At 38.3% G+C, this 25,000-nt stretch overlaps 1 protein-coding gene across 11 annotated transcripts in view; it reads left to right on the forward strand.

Annotated features, from left to right (window-relative positions):
* Positions 1-25,000, forward strand: part of ZNF536 (zinc finger protein 536) — a 361,198-nt gene that overhangs the window by 52,475 nt on the left and 283,723 nt on the right. For 8 of the 11 annotated variants that reach the window (XM_068150628.1, XM_068150624.1, XM_068150623.1 and 5 more), the window contains exons 2-3: positions 3,366-3,444; positions 17,325-17,395. The gene's annotated coding sequence lies outside the window, so the exon portion shown is untranslated. Of the gene's footprint in view, positions 1-3,350; positions 3,445-17,324; positions 17,396-25,000 lie in introns of all 11 variants that reach the window. The other 3 variants (XM_068150622.1, XM_068150625.1, XM_068150630.1) reach the window with 2 other exon arrangements.

The raw sequence follows: 25,000 nt of genomic DNA on the forward strand, positions 1-25,000 counted from the left end.
GTTAGAATAATATTAGCACAGGTAAGTAAAATACCTTTTATAAGGCTCTAAATCATTTCTGCTACAGTTTAATGTGTAAAGCTACAGATTTCCCCAATTTGTTCGTAAGGTTATGTATCATAGACCTTAAATCATTTAAGGTTTTAAACCTGAGGGGTTCACTCACAGTCATGAACTGGAAAGCAGATTGCAAGAGACGTTGTCGTGCTGATCAATGACACGAAGCCTCTAAACAAATCTGTACAGGACTTTTAAGAGATGAAGCCTTACTGTGTTCTGTCTGTCATCAGAATTTATAAAGCATCTTAGTGAAAGCCCCTTGAGAATCATTCCTAGAATTTTGCAAGTCATGAGCATGTATGTAAAATCTGAGTTTTTTTTCCCCCTTTTTTTAAACACAAGTAGCTTTGTAACAGCACAGAAAAAAATGTAGTCTACGAAGTCAGCGTAGGAGTCCTAGGAACCTGTTGAGTGAGATAACATCTTTATGAAACCTAACAGTGTATTATCATCTTTGTTTCTATTTCTTGGCTTTCCTACATTGAATAAACTGCAAATAAACACTAAAAAAGGTACATCTTGAGGTTTTAAGACCTCAACAACAGCAGAAATTCCAGACAAACAAGCTGTCACTGTTTTTAGACACTGTGTGACTGAAAACGTTGGATGGGACCTATGTTTATATGTAGCAGTTCAGGAATTTATTTTTCCTGTGTGTCCAAACATTGTAACAGAAATTCACTTATTTGCATTCTGAAATGGTATGGATTTGGGAAGACTAAACCTGATGAGAATATTTGTTTAAAAAACAATATACAAAAGGTGGTTGTTCTCTCCCGGCAGCATTGGAGGTGCTTAGCTTGACTGCCCATTGATTTACTTCCCATGTCGCTGGGTATGCCCACGGGAAACAGGATACCGGACCAGAGTAATGGCTTGTAGGTGCTCACAACCTGTTAGTCTGAATACTGTAAAATGTGTGATGAGAAGACAGACTTTGCCTTTCAGGCCTTGTAATTCAAGTATAAAACCAGCAACAATTGACATGTAGAAGAAAACTAGGCAAGAGAGAACAAAAACGTGTTCCCACACATGAGGAACTGGTGATGGCAAACCAGATGTCTGCTGGTGAATTGTTAGCAGTTAACTCTGGAAATGTGAGTTTCAAAGGAAGGATTTGAAGCTTTTACTGGGGTAATTCTCCTATGTCAGAGAAGTTGTGTGGTTGAACTGTTACTTGGAAAACATTTCAGAGCACCTGGTAAAGACTGGTTCAACCTGCAAGTGGAAATGAACTGTTGTGGTAGACCATCAAAAGGAAAATAAGTACCTTGCATTTGGTGTGGTAGAGAAACTGAAGGAGTGAGAAGGGGAGGTGACATGGACAAAGCAGGACATTATGCAGTAGTATTTTGCACTGGACATAATTGGGACAAGATGAAGTTTGGAGAGATCTTAAAGGATATATGTAGAGTGTTGTATTGGTATTGCACTAATGGAGGGCTGTGCTGTTTGGTAGTGAACTCCTAATTGGCAAAATTATTTAATATTGTTTTCATCATCAATAGGAGTTCTCAATTAATTTATTTTTTTTATCCCTCAAGTCAACAAACAGCATTGGCCAGCAGTGTGATCCTGCCAGTGATGAGCGATTTAGACCAAATGAAGTAAAATGGCCAAGCTCTGAATTATTTCACACAGAATCACAGAAAACATCTGGCTGGAATAGACCCCAAAGACCATCCAGTCCAACCCTCAACCCAGCACTGAAGGTTCAGCACTAAACCAAGTGCCAGGTCCACACCTCCATGGACGATGACTCCATCACTGCCCTGGGCAGACCATTCCAATGTTTGTTAACCTTCTCTGTGAAGACATATTTCCTAATATCTAGTCTAAATCTACCCTGGCACAATTTGAAACTCTTTCCTGTCACTTGACACCAAAGAGAGGAGGCTAGCCCCCTTCTCATTCCAGCGTCCCTTCAGGTAGTTGTAGAGAGTGATGAGGTCTTCTCTCAGCCTCCTCTTCTCCAGACTGAACAACCCCAGCTCCCTCAAATGCTCCTCAGGGGTCATGGGCTCTAGTCTCTTCATGAGCCTTGTTGCCATTCCCTGAGCATGCTCCAGCACCTCAATGTCCCTCTTGTAGTGGGGGGCCCAGAACTGAACATAATACTTGAGATGTGGCCTGTCTCACCAGTGTTGAGTGCAGGGGAATGATCACCTCTCTGTTTCGTCTGGCGACTGTTTCACATACAAGCCAGGATTCCATTGGCTTTCTTGGCCACTTAGTCAACTAAATATGAGTCTGCTTATCAGCCAATACCTCTAGGTCCCTCTCTGAGTTGCAATTTTTCAACCACACATTCCCAGGTCTGTAGCTTACCATGAGGTTGTTGTGACCCAGGTGGAAATGAAGAATGGAGTTCTGTACACCCCGACAGCTACAGCCTACCTCTAGGGTTCTGCATTGAAGTCAGTGCTTCTCTGGGAAATAAGTGTGGGTAAGGTGAAACCCTAGGGCTGTAGTGCTTGAACTGGGGTTTCAGAGCCAGAGTCTGCTGTATGAAATAGTTTAGTTGATGTAGATGTACAAAGTGTATTATTTAGAAGTGACCTTTAATTTCATTTGTTAGACAGGCATAGGAATAAACATAGTTAGAATTCTCAGTCATAAATTCTTCAGATTATGGCTTCAGTTGAGTGAACTTTACTTTGCTCTAAGAACGCCCTTTGTTTTTGTTTCTATTTTGCTTACTAATGTAATGGCCCTAAATTCACTACTGACAAATATCTTGGAAGTATTCTGGCTTGGCTTTTACTGCTGGCTCTTATCTCTTTTAAGTAGGGTTTATTCGATGAGATCATCTACAAGGGACTTGTTTCTGTTATAAAATGGAATTGGAAAAAAAAAAGTAAAAATACAATTAGTAGCTGTTTTCTTTTTACTCAGTTTTAAAGATTAGAATATCAATGTCAATGAAGATATCTGGGGTTTTGGACTATGCTCTGCAACTTTTGTTTTATCCTGTTTTGTCCTGTTTTGCTGCACTGTCTAGGGGAGTGGATCAGAAGAATTTAATTCTGTTCCTCAGCATTATCTCGAGGAGAGGTTTTCCTTCTCAAAACAATCCAGAACTGAAATAACTTTTCAGTTCCCAAAATGAAATGACCACCAAATACGTAGATTATGAAAGCTTAAAAAAAGTAAAAGTGCTAGTGCATTAATATTCTAATTCTCAATACTCTCTGTTGTTCTGTAGGTTGTCTGCTTGAGGTGGCATTGCAATATTTTAACATAAATGTCTGATTCAGACGCCGAGTCTCGACATACTAAATTTCTCACAGGTTTTATTTCCACAGTTGCGACCTCCAGTACCTGTCCCCTGTCTTTTAAGAACTTCCTCAACCAAGAAACAGATTCATCAGATAAGAGAAACTGGTAAGAATACTTATATTATCCTCATTAAATTTTTGTTCTGCTTATGGAGCTGAGCTTTTATGTTTGTTTGTTTCTTTTTTCCCCATATTAGAAAATACATAAAAATGAGATACCTAAATGAGATTTCAAAATCTATGGTTCCTTTGCATCTTCAAAAATACTGTGTTTATGTCCCCAGTAAAACTTTTTATTATAGTTCTTTCAGAGTTTAGCAAGCTACCAATAGTTTTTTAAAAGGAATATATCTGCTTGGTAAAATCATGAGCATTCATCCTATGCAGTTGATATGTAGTATTTGTGTTGGAGATGAATCATCATTTATTATTATATCAACAGACTGCTGATTAAAAAAAAAAAAATCCATGACACTCATGATTAAATTAATTTTATCACTTTTTGTTGCCTCTTTTTCCCCTCCCCATAAGTTCAGTAGAACATCTCATGCATATTATTAAGAAACATATTCTGTTGTATATTAGCATGAGAAGAACACCCATGAAATTCCGTGGGTGGAGGGGTGTACTACATTGCACATGTGATTTTCCTCTGAGCTATTCCAATGGAGTAGAAAAAAAGCCCCTGTAAAGTCTGAGGAATCAGACTGGTGTGGAAATTGCTGTGAAATCAGAATTGGGTTATTTGGCCCTCAGTTTGCAATAAAAGTCTAGCTTCCTAGGAAATAACCAATAATTAATTCTACATTCTACGTGCATTAACTGATTCTTAAATAAAAAATTTCTGATAGCTTCGTCTCCCAAGTCAAATTCTTGTGTTATTTCATTATCATCATTGTAATGCTGGATTGTCCACTCATTTTTATGTCCTGTGAATCAGTAGAAACTGTGATTCAGAGGAATTGGGAAGATTTATAGTTGGTGTAAGTGAGAGGACATTCAGTCATATTAAAGCTTCAAGACTGCAAATGCATAAGCAGGTATTTGAATTACTGATGCTAATGGAATTACTCACGTGAGTAAAGTTAAGCATAGACGTAAGTGTTTTCAGGATTGATTGTACTTATGAATTTATATAACTTAAGAATATGGCTCACAATTTAAGAAACTTACTAATTGAATGTGAGCTGTTGGATTTTTATTCTAGGCAGTTGACTCGGAAAGAATTACAGTGACTTGATTCTAGAATAATTCCATCAACTTCAGAGAAGATAGGTGGATTTTCAGTCCTGTAAATAAGGATGTAGTTTGACCAATTCACTGATCCCTCCTAATATCAGGAAATTCTTGCCAGAGTGCAGGGACAAGCACAGAACTGGACAATTAGTAATACGAATGGTTTCAATCAAATGGTTAAACAGCTCAGCAAGGACGTGGTTCCTTTTGTAATGTCATTTGGAATCCAAATAAAACCATCTGAGAGATGTGCTGTTTGTTGTGATGTTAATGAAGGAAACAGAAAACTCTCAACGTATCTTGAATTTCAGGGGGGTGTCATCAAGCTAGTCTAGGTTTAAAATTCTAAGCCATCAAACTTAAAATACACATGCAAGAAGCTCATGCTCAATTCTAATTAATAAAGCTTACCTTTCTCTTGACCATCCCCATTAGAGGTCATCATGTAAACTGTGTAAATTGATAGTAATATTCTGCACCACAAAATTAATTTTGCATTGTATACAGTTTTTATTGTGACTTTATCTTGTTTCAAAAGTGCTTACTTTCTGATTTTGTGGATATTACTGACTGGATTACTTTTATTTTGGTTTTTACACAACAGTTATATTAGAAATTTGCTGTTTTATTCTTACCTTCTTAGTAAAAATCCTTTTATCACACAATGGGTAATTTATATCCATTACCAGCCCTTTCAATCCTTTTCAGTGGTGCTGTCAGTGCCTTTGGCACAGTAATGATTAATGTGATCTAATAATAGTGTGCCATTATATTACCTTAGTAAAACATGTACCAACATCCTATTCAGATCTACCAAATTCATAGCTTCCTATAATATTTTTGTTGAAAGACAGGATTACTATTTTTCAAAGCTGATTTTTTTTTTTTCCTCCCTTCCTTGGCTTTAACATATTTAATGAAATTCACAATTCTTTGCCATGGTAATCTTTGTGCATGCATTGGGGCTTGATGGGTGAATTTCATATCATTCTGCATTATTATGATTTGTTAGGCAAATTGTTTGACACATAAAGAGAGCTATGCATTACATTGTTTTGTGAAGGGTGTGTTTCAAGCATTCAGTACCTTCTGATTATTCTGCTGTATTTATCATAGGGTGTGCAATTGCATCGTAATATTCAAGAATAAGCATTTGGGATAAAAATATGTCTGTCTTTCTGCATTTTTACCCAGATACTGCCACATACTGCAGAAGGCAAGTTCAGTGCCCCTCTGCCCAGCAGTACAAGTTTTGGTTACAGTTGCTTTGCTGTAGTCCTCTCTAGCATTAGAAAACTGCACAAGGGTGTCCAACTGGGAGCTGGAAACTGGGATTGTGCAGTGCTCTCTCTGTGGCAGATATATCATTGCTTGAGCTCAAACACCAGTTGTCAGGCAGTACCAGTCCACCATAGAAGCAGAGGACAAATTTTGGTGACAGTGTTGATGCTTGTTAAAGCGATGGGGTTGTGTATATATGACTGCCTTCCAGTCATTCCAGTTAGGTACTTGATGCTGTGTGGGGGTTTGCTGCTGCTCTTGCACTGAGCACCAATTTCCTCTGGTCCTCTGCAACAGGAGGGACCTTGGTCAAGACACTCTTTCATCTGTTTAATAGTGCTCCTATTCAGCATGGCTCGAGAGTTTGGATAACACTGCATCTTTGGAAAGCAACTTAAATCTTCATCACCCAAAGATGCCATTATTGCAGTCAGGCAGTCTCATGCTTAACTCTGTCACAGTAAAATCAAAATGAAGCAGCGTGTCCACATTTTGACTCTACTTTGTGATGTTGTGTTAAATACCTACCCATACTGTTTCATCATACCACAATAAATAATGAATGAGGAAAAAATATTTTAATCTTGTCAATACTGGCAATGTCTAAACTGAAGGCAAGTGTGTGTATGCATTTATGTGGATTCCTTATTTGATTTAGGCTAAGCGATACAGCTGTAACATGATTTGAAATATGCAATCAATGTAAACGAAGAAAAATATTTTGAATGCAGTGTATAAACTGTGTGGTTCTTTAGACATTTTTAGGCAAAGGGGGGGGGGTGGTGGTGGAAAAAGATGATGATTGTCGTACCATGTAACAACAATACTACTACTGGAGACACATGCATCAGCTTTATTTTCTGCCATAGTACAGACAGTCTTAAGAATAGACTAGAATAAAATAAACCAGGTTGGAAGTGACCTTCAAGATCGTCATGTCCAACCTATCATCCAACACCACCTAATCAACTAAACTATGCAACCAAGCACCCTATCAAGTCTCCTCCTGAACACCTCCAGTGATGGTGACTCCACCACCTCCTCAGGCAGCCCATTCCAATGGACGATCACTCTCTCTGTGTAAAACTTTCTCCTAACCTCCAGCCTAAACCTCCCCTGGCACAGCTTGAGACTGTGTCCTCTTGTTCTGGGCCTTGGCCACTTAAATCCAAGTTTTTTTTCCTCTCTCCCACATAGCTGATTCTTGAGGAAATAACAAGAGATGGTGGGGTGGGGGTGAAATGAAGCCTGAAGTGTTGGTTTAACATTCAAAACATTTAAAGTTGAATAAGACATTTCCCTCCTTTTATTAATACACAGTAATTTAGTAAATGGAAGAACCTTTTATGAAGAAATCTCCATAGTCAGTTTACAAACGGAGATAGAATTTGTTAAAGCTCCAACAGAGCTGTACCTGTCTTGAGCTCGAGGTGCTTTAGGTTGTACTGCCACTGGATTGTATAGTGTACAGACTGCATTACATCTTACTGCTTTATTACTTGTGGATCCTGCAGCTGTGCTAGTCAGGACCAAGTTGGAATGAAAAGTGGTGGTTTCCTCTTTGATGTTTTTTTGGGGGGCTGGTTTGTTTTTTTTTTTTGGCTGAGAACAGAGTGGTCAGTAAAATGTTTCTCCTTCCTCTCTTTATGTGCAACTCAAAATAGATGAAGACTGCAGAGTAGACTTTTCCGTGCTCTGAAGCATTTCAGGACCTCATTGGTTACTTCTTACTTTGTTTGTTTCAATGGGAGACTATTATGTGAAGTTCAAAAGACACCTGGCTGCTTTGGGGAGTCTTAAGTCTGTTCTTTTAGTAAAGTGGGATTGGAAATTGGTGAATTTGCCAGTGAAGGACTATTTAATCTGTTGGGATTGAGTCTCTTTTGTGATGTCTCTGGGAATATGGCTGGGAGAAGAGGATCCTATTGCAGCTGTGTAAACTGTTGAACGGCACCATTACTGTTCACTGCCCTTATTTTAGTCCCCTATCAGTATTGCTGTACTGTGGTCCTTACCACATTTAGGTAGGTCATGAGGTGGCATAATGTGTGATACTGAAGGAAAGGCCTCCCAGTAAGCAGAGGAAAGAAAGGAAAATAAAATTTAAAAATCTTGGCCTAATTCTTGGAAGATGGGAAAGCACAAGAGGAAAGTGTTTTTGGCTTTTAAAGGCTAATTTTGTCTCCTGTAAGGCCATCAGGTCAATGAGTAGAAGTGGCAACTGGTAATTTTGGGGTTATATTACTAGCCCCTGAATTACTCTGTGACTTCAGTAATGAAACATAAATGTTCTGTCTGTTCCCCAGTGGGCATAATACCATTTACCTGTCTCAAAAATGCTTTGTAATTTAATTAACACTTGGAGTGCTCTTTGAGATCCTTAGATAAAAGCAGGCAAAATGAGTCAATTGTTACAGAAATCCCAATTTATCCCCATTTAAAAAAAATTACACTTTGTCTTGACTTTTTCAAACCTCAGATAATGTTTGATAGGAGTTTGGGGCTTTGTTCTTACTGGTCCTTAGAGTCACTTATTCTTAGTGATTTGCATAGGCATAGTGTAGGTATTACTTCTTTTGTTCGACAGAGGGTTTTTGTGGATCGCAAATTACCAGTCCCTATGCTGGGAATCTGTTTCTGAGAGGAGCATGTGTTTTCAGAGGAGAATTTGAGTTGTGCAGGAGATGTTCTGCATGTCTTCAGCATATACTTTTTATTGTTTTAGGGGAAAGATTTCTTAAGTTTTAGTTCTGCATTGGGTGTAATAGTCTGGTCTTTGTTTCATGAAGTATGCCAGTATTTTGCTAATAAATTGCACGTTACCATACTATTGTACTGTAGCTATTCAGTAGTTGTATCTAATCACCACATCCTGTCATGGCCAGATCACTGAGCAATGACCAAACCACCTATTTCATTTATACAAACAATCCCTTTCTGTAATTATGCACTGATCTACCTTTTGGGCTGATTCAAGTATTTAATTGTATATATACTTCTGTTTGAATATATATGAGATGTACAGTTACGTTGGGGTTTTTTGCATTCTCCTCTGACCTCCAATAAAGAACTTTCATTAAGGCATGCAGGAACACCTGCAGAAAGAAAGCTGCAACTTCACCCCCACCCATGCTTTCCATTTTATTTTGGGAGCAGCCAGATCTCCCTCTCTCAAAGCATGTACCTCTCTGCTCCTGGGTACCTAATTCATTGTCACGTTTTCCTTACCAGCTTCATCCATTCATGTGGAGTTTGCTGCCTATCACTCAACCTTTTTTTTTCAGAGGCTGTAGAAACAGCACACAACTACCTGGATGCAGCTGGTCTCAAAGTAATGTTCTTGGCAAAAATGTCTATGTTCACACATTTTTCTCCCTTTTAATCTACTTTTTGCCACTATCTTATTTTAAGTACTCAAAAGGAGTTTAAATGTGCTTTTAGATAAGCAGATAATCTCAACAAGCATCTTGCAGCTAGCAAAAATGTTGCACACCTGTTTGTACACAGCTATTATGCTAAGCAAGTCTGTCATTCCCTTCTGGTATTAACACTGCCATTATCTTGAAGTTTTAAGCTGTACTATTTGTGTAAGTGCATAACAACACCTACAAGGGAGTTTATATCTTCTCTATTCTTCCCTTCATCTCCTTCAGCAGTTGTTTCAGGAGAAGCCTTTTGGTCTTGCTTTGATAATTTAGCTAGTCTGATGCCATTATGACTGAAACTGGGGGCTGTCTTTCAGTTTCCATAAAAATCTGGGAAGGCCAGAATACCTCAAGTGACCTGCCAGTGTTTTTTCAAACTATTTTGAAGTTATACAGGCTTCTTTTCTTCTTTTAAAATAAAACGCTGGTATTTTTTTTTCTGACTTTCTTTTCTCTGTGAATTTTATTGCATCTTATTTTTCACCATATCTTACCACAAAAGTTTTGGAGGAGAGGTGGACTGGGAGATATCTGTGAAATTCATACTTTTGCACAGCTGTAGTGACTGGTAACAGTTCTGGGAAGAATAGAATAGAATAGACCAGGTTGGAAGAGACCTTCAAGATCATCGTGTCCAACCTATCAAGTAATTCAACCCAGCTAACCAACTAAACCATGGCACCGAGCACCCTGTCAAGTCTCCTCCTGAACACCTCCAGTGATGGTGACTCCACCACCTCCCCAGGCAGCCCATTCCAATGGGAAATCACTCTCTCTGTGTAGAACTTCTTCCTAGCATCCAACCTAAACCTCCCCTGGTGCAGCTTGAGACTGTGTCCTCTAAGAAGTGTCCTCTAAGAAGTGCAGTAGCAATGTGGACATCTGTGCATGTGTAAAGGATTTCCTGAGAGTACCTTGCTTTGAGAAGAGGTGAACATATGCAGCTGTAATGCTCAGTCAAAAAGCAGTAAGCTTTTCTCCCCTTATGCCTCATGCTCCTCCTCTGGAATATTACATTTTTACCAGAAGTGCAGCTGCATGAAAAAAGAGCCCATCTCAACTCTCTTAATGGTGATCTCAAGTGTTGCTTTGAATGGACATTGTCCTGTGAGCAAAACACTGGAGGAAAATTCTTGTATTCCTTTTATTTCCTGTGGGTTACTGCACATTGCATAGCTGACCAAATATGCCAAGACTATGGAAAAAGAGAAAATGACAAGATGACTCTTTCCCCAAAACAGTAAACACACATTGCAGCCTGGCTTCTTATTTGAGAATGCAAGATTTTACTTCTTGAATAACTACTGTATTTTAACAATAGGCATCAAGTGGTTGCTATGTGATACACAACAGTGTTTTTCATGAACTTTTGGTTGCTGAATAGGCCCAGCAAATATGGGTTCTTACCCTTTTAGTTTTCTGGGTCAATTCATTTTACACAAAGGAGGGAATGATAATTTGAGTTGTAGGCAGAGAATGTTTTCTTCACATGGTAGGAAAGATGAAAGCTGTTTTTATTTGATTTCTTTTTAAATTAAAAATTATAATTCTTTACAGAGTTACAAATAATTATCTTATTACTAAAGGCATCTTGCTAGCTCGTTACAGAGTCTTTCTCTGTAAAATAATTGCTGATTGTCACTGCGAACTAAAAGCAGAGGAGGAGGGGAAACACAGAAATGTAACTATATATGTAATGTGTATGTGTGGAAATGATGATTATTTTTCTAGATGTTATTTGATTATCCTAAAAGTAAGGAGCTGGGTGAATACTTTTTGTTAAATGATACTGGTCAATTACAACCCATAAAAAGGTGTTTTCTGAACTGCTGTTCTCTCTAAATGCTGAGCCCTTTCCTCCTCAGGGGTCAGAGAGGACAGTGTCTATCAGATTTAGTTGGCTTCCTGATGGGACACCACATTGAGGATGCTTTTATGTTCTTAACTCCTGTTCTTCTGTTGTTGGAATCCCATGGAGTAGGATTTCTGAAAACTGGATTTAAAATCTGCATGAGAGCAGGAGCTGACACTTGAAAATACAAGAGAGAGACAGGTGAGGTGGTAGAAGAGCAGGCAGGTGAGAACATCACTCTGATGCATAGGCTTAATGGAAGCTTAGGTGAGGGAGGAGGAGGTCTCCAGAAGTAGCAATAAAGGAGAGGGTTTGGGATAGGGAGAGGAAGGGCATTCAAGTTATGAAAGGCGTGGGAGAGAAATTACCTCTGGTTATGCAAAGATCATAGAATCGTTAAGGTTGGAAAAGACTTTTAAGATCATCAAGTCCAACCATAACCCAACTACCATGACCACTAAAATAGATCCTGAAACACCACATCTAAACACTTCTTGAACACCACCAGGGATGGTGACTCTACCACCTCTGTGGAAAGCCTGTTCCAACACCTCACCACTCAGTAAAGTTTTTCCTAATGTCCAATCTAAACCTCCCCTGGCACAACTTAAACTCATTTTCTCTTGTCCTATGGCTAGTTACTTAGGAGAAGAGACCAACACCAGCATTACTACACCCTGCTTTCAGGGAGTTTTAGAGAGCGGTAAGATCTCTCCCTAGCCTTCTCTTCTCCAGACTAAACAATCCCAGCTCCCTCAGCTGCTTGTTATATCACAGGCCCTCCAAACCCCTCACCAGCCTTATTGCTCTTCTCAGCATGCTCCAGGTCTTCAGTATCCTTCCTATACTCTCATACCCAGAATTGAATAGTATTCAAGCTGTGGCTTCGCCAGGGCCAAGTGCAGGGCCACAATCACTTCTCTGCTCCTGCTGGACACTGTTTCTGATACAGGCCAGCAAGCCGTTGGCATTCTTGGCCACCTGGGCACACTACTGGCTCACATTCAGCTAGCTGTCCACCAGCACCCCCAGATCCTTTTCCACTGGGCTGCTTTCCAGCCACTCTTTCCCCAAGCTTGTAGCATTGCTTGGGGTTGTTGTGACCAAAGTGCAGAACCCAACACTTGGTCTTGTTAAACCTCATTCCATTAACCTCAGCCCATCGATTTAACCTGTCCAGGTGAAGGATTCAAGGACCACTAAGGATAGGATGAGTGAAAGGTTATCATGCTCTTCTGCTGGGTGTTTCTAAACAAGATGTATCTTGACCAAATTAACGAAGAACGTTGTCTGGGTAGCAAGTTCACCAAGGCTTTGGAAAGTGGGTGGGTGAACTGTTGATGGTGTGCTGCCTGCCACTGTCAGTATTATACTGGATTAGATACTTCAAGGAAAGTACAGTTCTAATTACTCTTCCTTTTGCTGTCTGTGTGACAGCAGCCGTCAGTGCTCACTGAAGTGCCACAATGAGACATGTTTTAAAATGAGAAAGACGTACAACATTTACCTGAGTATTCTGGCAGTTCATCCTCTAAGGCTCTTCTCTGATCCCCTCACCATAATGCCAGAGCACAGTTCTAGAGCCAAGCTCCAAAAGGGCTCTATTTCATGCATCTTTCCTTTAATCTGGACAAAATTTCACTGAATGATCACAGTGGTTGTAGTCTTCCATTTGTGTAATTTACATTGTTTCATTATCTTGAATAAATTTACAGAATACCAATTATTGCTGCTGGGAAGGTTTGTGTTGGATGTTGCTGTTTTTCTGGGAAATAGTCAAGCAATTTCCATGTGCGTTTACTGTGGCAAAGATCGTCTATCTTTATCAGCCAGCAAAGTGTAAGTGTTTCACCTTTCTTAAAGAATTTCCCTACAGCGAAGACTCACTGTGTCCTGACAATCTTCAAAGAATTCTCTGCTTCTCTCCCTGTTTGCCCAGTTGCCACGTCTTAAAAATACCTATTGCCTCTTTTTAGAATAGAATACACCAAGTTGGAAGAGATGTTCAAGATCATTGCGTCCAACCTATCAACCAATCCATCCCACCTAAACAACTAAACCATGGCACCAAGCACCCCATCAAGTCTCCTCCTGAACACCTCCAATGACAGTGACTCCACCACCTCCCCAAGCAGCCCATTCCAGTGGGCAATCTCTCTCTCTGTATAGAACTTCTTCCTAACATCCAGCCTAAACCTCCCCTGGTGCAGCCTGAGACTGTGTCCTCTTGTTCTGGTGCTGGCTGCCGTTCATTACAAATCATTACAAATCTAGTTTTGGGGGACATATCTTTTCTCTTTGGTATCAGACATTGGAAACCTGTTCCCCTTCCCAGATGATAATAGGGATTCCTTGCTCTGATAGGAAAAAAAAATCTTTCATGGATGGCATTTTATTTTCCTCTTTTTTTTTTTTTTTCCCCCTCTTTCCTAGACATTTCATGTAAAACATTTATCATTGGCATAATTTTCACTCTCAAAGTCATATCAGACACAAAGCTGTCTTCGGGGCTATTTCTTCTAGTTCACTGGACAGCTGTTCTGCCTGAAAAGAAAGAAAAGATCATATATCAATCGAAGACTTCAGTAGAATCCTTATGTTCTTTAACTAATAGGAAAATCCTAACTGTGAGTTCTTGATCTTCTGACTTCTGCTTTTTCAGTGTCAGTGTGGAGAACTGCATTGATATATTTTGCAAGAGTATCTTTTTTTCTTTCTTTCTTTCTTTCTTTCTTTTTTTTTTTTTTTAATGTTTCTTTTGTGTGTTGTATTGATGCTTGGAGGGTGCTACAGACTCATCCTCACTGGTGACAGCCACATCATAAGCAAACAGTTTTCTTATCCCTGTGACTTGATCGATCCTCTTCTGAATGTCACTATGGGCAGAAATTAGTGCTGCTTAGCAGAACCAAGGCTCTCATCTTTGCTCTGCTCGTGCTGAACTAGTGATTTCCAGTGAAAAAACACTACAGGGCTGAAGCTATAGCCATCTTAGCTGGTACAGGTGACAATATTTATTCATCATTCTGTATGTCTGTAACTCCATTATACTGAAATAACTAACAGGTAATACATTCCTTTTCTGTTAATGAGTTTATTACTACTTATGTATTTACCCTAGTCTGTGATGCTAATTTAAAGAAGATTCAAAGTACATTAAAAATTCCTTTCCTTAAAAAAAAACAAATGCAGAATGCTTTCTACAATCTCCCAAATACTGTCTGTATATAGTAACACAGTAAGATTTAGCATGTGTTCTTGCTGCTCTAAGCGTGGAGAGAAACATGTTAAGTGAACTTGGGTGCTGCTGCCATTTTAGCCTAGCAGTCCTTAGCTTCCAGAATGAAAACCATCCCTGATCCAGTGTTTTCTGACCTTGTTTCTGTGTTGAATGTTAGAACTTTTTTGCACAGCTCCTAGCAGCACCATGCAGGTAAACTGGAACCAAGCTGAAGGCTGATTGGGAGACAACAGTAAATCAAGGGAGCTGTTAAGCTAACTTGTGACATTTTTGCACATAAGAAGAAAAAAGCCCAAAACTGAACTCCAAGTAGAGTTTTGTATCCACCTATTGCTGATCTTCAAAGCTACTGTTAACAGTCTGTTACATGTTCATGCTATGTCAGTATTTGATGGGATTTTTCAGAGCCCAGTCAGTGCTATGTGGAGCTCAGCGATATAGAGATATTGCAGTGTTTTGATGTCTTTTACTGAAAGAGACCCTCTGTTCTCTAAGCCAGCAGACCTTGGCTTTGGTAAGGCTTTGCAAGGGCTGCCTAGCCTGGATTATTTTATGCAGGATTGCAAGCAAAATTAAAGCATAAGGCAGCTAATTGTGCAGTGAAAATGAAGTATGAGAAAGGAAAGATGTGTCAGCACAATTGCAGTAAATTCTTGTATTTACATATACTTAAAGGTGTCCTGATCCAAAATTTCCTGAAGCAAATGAATTTATTGATTTTTTTTTAGCAGATCTTGGATCCTATTGCTTACCATATTGGATCAGAATATTGGGTCATCAAATGCCATTGATTATGACCAGGAGCAGAAGATTTAGAAGAAGAGGCAAGGAACCTGTGATCAGTCATTGCAGAATACTCTCTCCTTAAGAATATTGTAATAAGCAGGACACATGGCCAGTGTACGCAGCATGGTAGTTCCAAATGAAAGGAAAACAATGGGGATGATTTAATTCTCTTTTGCTTTGAAATAATAATAATAAAAAAGATCATTTTTATTTAATCAATAGACTGTAGGGTTTGATGTATGGATGGAGACTTAACCACCAGTGGAATAATATTTCTGGCTAAGCATTTCTCATCAGGAACTTGTTTGACCTGTGAGCTGCTTCATTTTTTTAAACTTAGATGTCTTTATTACAGAACTTCTAAAGATTGTTGCAGTGCCAGCATGGGGGAGTGAGTGTATGTGTGTGTTTCAATACAGATGCATCTTGTAGGAAAGGAGATAAACCACCTTTGTACACAGACACATACATGATTCATCAAACATACTGTATTACTCTGTCCTTACAGTAATATGTACAGTGGATGTGAATTACTCTATCTGTATAGGATTAGAAACTGTTCTGTCTTGTATTCAAGAAGAGGATTACTCTGCAGATAATGTGCAGATGATTTACTTTTAGTGAGGCACTGCAGCTTGAGGACAGTGGAGTCAACTTTATGGAGGTAAAAGGAAGAGTAATTGGCATGGAACAATATAGAGTAGTTGACCACTCATTGGACATTCAAGATGACATCACAAATCTATCATTGTCTATTTATTGAAGTAATTTTTTCTGTCATCCCAAAATGATCTTTTTAAAAAAGAAAAATAATCTGTTGTAAGTGTTGAGTACTTTGACATGCACCAATTGTTTTGCATGCATGACTTGCAGCATTATATGCCGACAACTCATTTAAATATGAAACATCTATAGATTATTATTTAGGAGTTTTTCATCTGTTGATTTTAGAATTGAGGCTTTTATGAGTTCTTGCATGCATGGTTGTGCGTTATTTATATACAAAAGCAGACAATAATGAAAGAATAGTCCTAAAATACACTGCATATGTTTTTGTGATTAAGGTAGGAAATGCACAGCATATGAGGAACTACAATATGCATTGCGTTTGATTTTAGGTGTGGCAGCAGCAATTACGATTTCATAACAGTGGGAGTAACACGACAGTTCAAAAGCACAGAGAGAAGATTATGTTTTTTATATACATAACAATGTAAATTCCTAAAATAACAATGTAATTTTTACATTCCTCACTGGATATCAAGATAATCCAATTTAGAACAATTTATTCTCAAAAGGTATGGTAAAAATAGATATATCATTCTGGAGTGTGGTATAATACATTAATTTTTATGTGTGAGTTATGAAGATGTACAACTCAGGACCTAGGATAAACATCATATTCCTTAATTAATCCATTACACTATGGCACATATGTGCCACTTTTATTACTCTAAAATGAAATATGTGGTGGGGGAAAAAAAAAAAAGCGCTGTTTTTTTTTCCTGTATTAGAAAACCTTTCTTCTAAAATCATAAAAAAGTACAGTCTAATGCACCAAACACTATTAATGAGTTAGACATCTAAATTCCTTGCAGACTTGTAAGATAAAGAGCTATCATCTTCTGGTAATCACATTCAAATACATTCTTTAGCTCAAATGTTTTAAAGCTTGTGGGTGCAGTTCCTACATGTTGAAATGATTCCAGACCACTTATATTGCAGCTAGAGAATGCAGGTGAAGCTGTGGTGGAGCACCAATAGTGGAAGGAAAGGAATGAATAAAAAAAATTAGTATCTGCCCCTTTATTATCTGAACATGCAGGATTTTACAGTTTCTGAAACTGCTCATACAGATCTACAATGAACCTTTTTCTCTTATGGATCTTCTTATAGCTTTCATCTTCATCTGACTTTCTCCTTTCTGCCCCATTATAGAGCCCCTGCAAATATGGTATCCTTATTTAAAGGGTAGGAAACTCCTAATTTCTAGAGGAAGGATGGCAACATATCTGCTGCTTCTTAATTCCTCTAGCCTCTGCTTAGGAAGTTGTTCACTTTGGCTCTGAGTGTGGGTGGGTGTGTGTCATGTTTTCAGCACAAAGTTTTATTTACTGATGAGGATGAATATTAGTCTTATAACTATAAATGTTTTGCATTTACAGTAAAGGATCTACAAGAGCTTTTGTCATCCGTTGATTAAAGAATTAAGCCTCGCCACACTCTGGCCAGCTAGGTAAGTTGTATTAGCCCTATAGGTCAAAGTAACTGTGTTTTGGGAAGGTGGGGTGATGTTCCTAACACCTGTCACTAGCAGAGTTCTCCAGGGCACATCTTGAAGAGACTCCAGACCTTCCTCACTTCCCGATCTACAACTTCTCCTCGAAGCAGCCCTTCTATTTGATTATCTAGTATGGGAACTGTTTTTTTTCAAACTTTTTTTTCCTTTTCATTTTTCCCTACTAGAGCTTAGTGCTGAAACAATTATTTGCAGCTTGCTAATAAACTGTATCAGAATTTCCTAATATCAAATCTGTAAGTTTATGAGTATATGTTTTGTGTGGCCAAGAGCAAAGGATCTTTAAGATATCTATGTGAATGCATTTCAATGTGATTTTACAATGTTAGGCTATTTGTCACTATCATTTTAAAAATCTGATACTAATAGAATTTAGTGTCTGTCAGTTTACATTAAAATAAGAAGAGACATAAGACAACATAAGCTAAACCACTATTAATGAAAAAAATAAAATTACAGATTGTGTATTGAAGACATGAAATGTAATATAAATTAGCTCAATCCAAAGAAATACCCTTTTTTTTGCCATCTCAGCAGTAGAAGAATAGCACTGCTTTTGTCCATATGTCTGTGTCACCAGGTTTTTATTTCTTTTGTGTAGTCATATAATAGAATGTGTTGAGACATATTATCCTCAACTTGTGTAACAACCTACAAATACTGATTGCAGTTTGAGCTTGTTATGGAAAAGTATTGCCCTGTGGATTGAGAAAATGACCAACAGCGGACTATAATCTATGAAGCTGAGAGTAAAATTGCCAACTAGAGGTCATTTTTCAAACCAAGGGGCAATAGTTTTCTACTATAAACTGAATATTACAGTCAGTATATGTTTTATTAAACCATTTAAGAAACTTGGGAGCACTTTCATTTAAACTTCTTGCTTGATGTGGCTGAGAGAACGGGCCCAGGGCAGCTCACAAAAGAGGTCTGGCATAGTTTCTGTAATAAATATTCTGTATACTCAGTAATTATGAAGGCTTTAGGGCCTTAATGGTGAATGGCCATATACTGCCATCATTCCACATCCTTAGCAGCAACTGAACTCACAAGATTTGTGTATAAGAATCGGTGTGGACTGGTGTTTCTCACTGTGATACTATGACAGACTAGGGCCAAACAATCTGAAAGATTAAAAGGAAAATGCCTTTTTCCTTCTCCATACTCTTTCATTGTTTTTCTTTTCTGCTGAAGCATGTAGACAACAGATCTCTTTATTGGCACTCATATGGGGCTAAATGCATAGTGCTTTAGTCAAAAAGGGAATTCCCATTCTGGAAAACCAGAATGAACAATAACATGTGTGAAACAAGTGAAACCTTGATCCTCCTCCTTCAAACCACCTTGCATATTCATAAAAAGTTCTGTTGCCCTGTGCCTGGGAAACAGAAGTGCTTTCAGTAGCTATTGGTCAAAGTGACTTTTACTGTTAGTAGATTGTCAGTACAAAATCCTTGGTGAACTTCAGTTTTTAGAAAGAGTAACAGGGAGTTCTAGCTTCTTTGCAAACCAGGCAGGTCAAAGAAAAATGAGAAAGACCATTGTGGTTTGGGTAGAAGGGAGTCAAATAAAATTGTCCACCAGGGATTCTTTAGGAAAAGGTGAAAGTGTTTTGTTTAGAACTTCTTTTGGGATCTCTCCTTAGCTTTTCTGGAAGCTTTGATGTCAGCTGTCTGTCTTGCAGGACAGTCTTCTAATTTGGGGCAAAGCTCACAGACTGTGGTTTCACGGCATGAGCATATCCAATACTGCTTTGTTGTCATCGGTAAACATATTTAACTTACTACCTAAGTTGCAAGTTCACCTGTCACAATTATGCATGTAAATTGTGCAGTCACATAACCATAATTAAAAATTTCTATCTGCAGTTGCCAGATTAATGCATAGTTCCAGCTATATTGTGGGCAAATCACACACAAAATTTCTTTTTGCCCTTTGAGTTTTCTAAATCCAGATTTCACATCCATATGTGTGTGTATATATTATGCAGACAGACATAATTTTCTAATGGTCATAATTTTAAAGGTCTGCATAAAACTTTGCCACCTCAGTAAGGGTGATGGATTAGAATAATAAAAATTGGAGCAGCAGAAGTCCTCTTATACATCTAGTCCATCTTTTTGACATTACAGGATTGTTCCCTACAGGGTATTTTCTAATACTGTGAATGGAGCAGATTTAAATGTCCCATGCAAAGAAATTCCCATTAAAGTTTCACAGATATAATTCAAAGAATGTTTTTTTTCCTGACAGTTAAATTAAGCAGTTTACTCTCTTATGTTGGTCAGAACTTCAGGGACCTGTCCTGTGTGCATCTGCTGGGTGTTTCCATGCTACTAAATATTTGCAGAAAGTTACCATAGATCAGTTTAGTGAGGACCATGCTCTTTTCTCTCATCTGCCTAACATTGTCTCGGGGTAGATCATGAGGTTTTGTTTTGGTTTTCTCCCAAACTCTCTTGAAGATCAAAAGACAGGGCCAAGTGAAGATGTTGCCTATATTTAATAATATATACACACTCTATTTCATTATGTATCTAGTCTGTGCTCATTTCTAGGGGGATGTTGTTTAGAGGTCTGTATTGGACACTGTAAAAACATATAATTAATCTCATTTTTAGCAACACTTTTGCAAGCTGGAGGTGTAGAAATATAGGGTTATTAGTTTCTGGAACAATTTTATTATGCACTTTCCATTTTGATTGACAACTATTAGTATTTTAAGATGACAGAACTAAAACGTAGCTGCCAGATAGCATCAAACACAGTGTATGCTAAGTAAACAGAAGCATGTGAGCAGGATAATATTTATTGTATAGTTACATAGCAATGTGGGAAGAGACTAGAATTTTCTTCCAAGAAGAATATTTGATATTTTATGCTCTTTAGAAATACAAACATGGGATTGAACTTTGCAACCTCTTTCCTCAGGGTAGCATGCAGGTTTATTGCTTATCCTGACTGAGTTGTTTTCAAAAGCTTCCATTCTTCATTGTCTTCTTTTTTACTCAAATTCCTTATAAGGATAGGACTAGAAGGTCCTTCTGAGATTCATTTTATAGGTCTTCTGCTTTACCATTTGATGGTTTGCCTTGCAGCTTCAGCCAAAATGTGTACAGAACCCTTCATATCCAGTGCTTTGCCCAGAGAGCTTGACTGTCCTGCGTAGTTGAAAGTCTGGAGGGGCAAGAAACACAGTCAAGAAGTGTACAATAGGAGATTCTTAGGCAGAAGGATGATGCCTCTGTGAGAATTGGTGGGACTGATACTTTTCACCAATTTTTGTTCTTGGGGGTAAATTACTTTTCTCAGTAATGGGACAAAAAGCTTCCCAAGTGTGGGGTGTTTTTATTTTCCCCTGAGCATGCCTTTACTTATAGTGACTGACTCATAATGGAGCTATTAGGCAGCACTTTTAAACAGTTGCAGTTTCTAACTGCAATTAGAATGTCTTTAAACACAAAATTATATAAAAGAAAATGTCATAAAAAATGCTATGTGATCAGGTAATGTCTGGTCAAGATCAGCATTCATTCCTCAAATATAGTACATTATTGCTGGAAAAATCTTCTTTCTTAAGGGTGAGTGGTTGACTGTTGTAGCATTCATCCACTACTTCCTTGAAAGTGGTTTCCAATAGACTTGTGCTTGGCATCAAAAAATACCAGTCTTAAAATGCTTATTATGACTCTTGATTGGTGAGAGCACTGAAGGTGCTGGTGGAACTACAACTGGTGAGTTGTACTTCTTGTTGTTTAAGATCATGTGCCATTGTGTCTTATGTACTTGTGAATTGTTACCAGTCCTGTTACCAATTTGTCTCATCCCTTCTTGACTATCTGTAATGCTCATGGTTCCTTTCTTTTGGGCATTAATATTCACATTTCAGAATCACACATCTAATGCCTGGTCTCACTCTGAGGGAACAGTGCTATGTTATGGTGGAATAAAGTGTCATGATGTCTTAGGTAAATAAGCCAGTCAACATGGGTAGAGAAACCTTCATCTGGCCAAAATCCAAATGGAGAGGAGAAGCTGTAAGTGCATGGTTGCAATCAAAAACAAAGGCACTACCCAGTAGAGTATAAATGAGGAAACATGTCATCTGCATCCACGACTGTAGTTTGTGTCAGGATTATATGGGGTTTGGATTATATTAAGCACCCTTTCAGGTTACCTTCCTGGATTTTGCAGGCAAGGTTCCTGTAAGCTGTAGTATAGCCCAGTAGACTGCCCAGTGCAAATTGTAATGCTTTGTTCTGAGATTCAGGAAGGACTGTGTCAGAGATGTTACACCAGAGGACTTCAACTCTATAGTCTTAGATTGTTATGGTCAGAGTTTCAGTGCCAGCACTGTTTCAAGTTGAGCGTCTTTGTGTAACTCAAATGCTTGCCTAGGGATGGCATTGATATTCAATAGGATCTTCAAATGCATCACAGATCAGATAAAAAAGATGTATATATTGTATCTGTGTATTGCATGTGGCAGCTAGGCATAGTAATGGAGTAATGCTTTAATATATACAGTGTCTTTATTATATAGTCAAGTGGAAAAAAGTGGATGTTTCTATTTATCAGTTTGTTGGGGTTTTTTTTTGGTCTTGGGTGTTTCTATCTTTGACTGATACAAATATTTTGGAATCTAAACATATCTCCACAATACTGTTGTGTCTTTGTTCTGGATTTCTTTCATCTCAACTTATCAACACAGTATATGAGCCACTTTATCCTACAGTGTGATCATCATCCTAGTGTGTATTTGCTCATTAATGTCAGGTTAAGATCTAAAGAAATACGAAAGTAGGAGTGATTTATTTTTTTTTTCTTTGTACTAATTTTTTTTTTTTAATACTAATAAGGATGGAAATAGGAAAACTACAATACTGTGGCTTGGGGGGGGGGAAAAAAAAGCATACACATTTCCCTGCAAGTACTGTACTCTTTCCAGACTTCAGTCTGGAATATTCAATTAAATTTAAATATTAGTGTTTAAGATGACCTTACAACAAAACCTTTGACCAAATCTCTCTTTGTAGAATAATAATTATTAGTTTTGGTACAATATATCCCTTAAAAAGAAATGTATATGAAATGCACATTCTAATCTCTGTATTTTTTTCACTGAATGGATGTATTTTTTTTTCCTCATCCATCTCCACTGCATAAGTTTATGAACGGTTGGTAAGGTCTGTTTGTATATACCTGATATTCACAGTGAAAAAACTTTGTAATGAGAAAATACTAATGGGAAAATGTAAGACCTACTTCTTATTTTTTAAACAAATTTTGGTTGCTAATGGGACATGCAATTGTTAAAGGAGCTCCCCTATCATCCCCCCCATATAGGACTAAAACAAGTTTCTGGTTTTCAACTCAAATCTGAAATTTTCCTTGAAGGGTTGAAGCAGAAGGGGAGAGGGATACGTGAGTGGGTCAGATAGAATGCAGTTTACACATTAGGCTTTGGGTATTTTGTCTAACTTAGGATGTTGAGAACCCTTAACAGTTGCAGCATACCTCTCTCCACTGACTAAATAAGCAGAATCTTGGTCGTATACAGCAGAAAATGTCCCAAGTGGCAGCACAGGGTGAGTGATTTGGGGCTCATTAGGACACAACTGAGGCTAACCCACAGTAAGTCCCATGGGGAATGACAGGGCACTGATCCTTGTGCTGAGAACAAGGGTCAGAGGATGTTTCAAAGTAGAGCAAAACCTTAAAGCATAAGAGGAACTTGATGCATGCAAGTCATTTCAGGGAGGTCAGCTGCATGTTGAAGTCTTGTTCAGACTGCTTTTCCCCTCACCCACCCACACCCCTTTAGCTAAATCATGTAGCCATTTCATTTACACTGGTTATTTTTATTCCTCAAAAGTGTTCTTTCCTTTTGTGGGGACAAACTACCACCCATTAGGCTATAGAGTAATAAAACATTAAAACATAAATGATAGAATTTAAGGGTAGTGTCTAAAGACTTTTCTAAGCTAACTGTTCCTATGTTGCAAAGTTGTTTTGGGACTGTTTTGGGTCAGAACCAAATTCTCATTTTTAACATATGTACCTATAATAAGGTGTTTAGCAGATATGACTTTGTAATTTCAGTCCTTCCTGAGAACCATCACATCTGCCTCTACTTGCTGCTTTATTGTTTTTAAGAGCTGTCAGTTTTCAGCTCTCTTCAGACTCTTTCCTCAACAGGAGGAGGCACAGAGGTCTTGTTTCTTTTTTCTGCATTCAGAATATTAAAAAGAAAGAAGCCCACAGTCTGGCTCTACTGAGCTGGGTTTATTGCAGTAAATTGGCATTGTAGGGCACATTCTTTCCAACATCTTGAAGTTTTTAGCAAGTCTTTTCTCTTATTTGAAAACTAACTGCAATACTAATTTGTATTTTCCTAACCCTGTTCTAGTGTGCTTTTAATAATGTAGCCAATCCTGTGTGAAACCTTGCAGCTTTGTTTACAACAAGTTTAGGGTTTTTTGTTTTGTTTAGTTTTGCTTTTAAACTGCAAACTATACCTTTCAGTGTTTCAGTCAAATTTAGCAGTAGGCAGTGCTTTGATTTGGGTAAAACTCGGGGCAGAAAAGCTCCAGAAAGTACAAGTTGATCTGAGGCATTTTTGTACTGTCCTACTTAGGTGTACATTTTAAGTTCAGTTTAACAATACTATTTATTGTTAAGTTAAGACTTACTGGATGTCTCAGTCTTGGGGATTGAAGGTCCTCTCTAACTGATAGCCATTGTCAGCGCAAACTTTTCCAGATTAGCCAAGTACTTTACATCAAGCAACTGACCTTCCAGCCATGGCATTTATGCTAAGAATATCAATTTAGTTACCAATTAAAATAGTATTGACTTTTTAATAATAGTTTGTGTCACCTTTTATGCTTGGTGCTGCATAAGACAAACTTGCACAAATATTCAATGTGATATAATCTCTGTCCCTGGAAATAACACTGTGAGAACAGTATTTTTCTGAAGACTGTTGACATCTACTTCAATTAAGATTAGTTTAATCATAAATTAAATATTTCAAATTATTTTTCTGAGCAGTTCAAATCTCCATGTACTCTCACAGTTCCTGTAGCACATAGCAAGCCACCTTTGTTCAAATGCAGCCCCCTCTTTGGAAAGGGGAATGGTGTGGCAAATGTACTCTGTTGAAAGGGCCTAAAATAGCCAAGTGGGACTCTGCTTGCACTTCCTCGCTTTAAGCCAGCCCTTCAACTATGACACATAAGAGTAGTAATAGCACTGTGGCAGTTGACATCATCTCCAGCCTCCTCCTCAGCACTGTGTGCACTCAGAGGAGACCTTTTTGGTACCACCAAACATGCTGTACTCATGATGTTGGGTAGGAGCCACTGGGCTCACCTAGTGTATCTTGCATTTTTGTAAGCTAGCCAGACTTGGCAGAGGCTGTGTGGGGGTATGTAGACCTGGAACCATGGGTATGTGGCAACCCCAAGCTGTGCATCCAGGACGGGACACAGTCTTTGCTCGTGAGATCCAGGGTGCTGCTGGGTGGGTTGAGTGCTTTCA

Source organism: Melanerpes formicivorus, unplaced genomic scaffold, assembly GCF_026170545.1.
Source record: "Melanerpes formicivorus ecotype bairdi unplaced genomic scaffold, bMelFor1.0.p_v2 SCAF_20, whole genome shotgun sequence".
Lineage (NCBI taxonomy): Eukaryota > Metazoa > Chordata > Aves > Piciformes > Picidae > Melanerpes > Melanerpes formicivorus.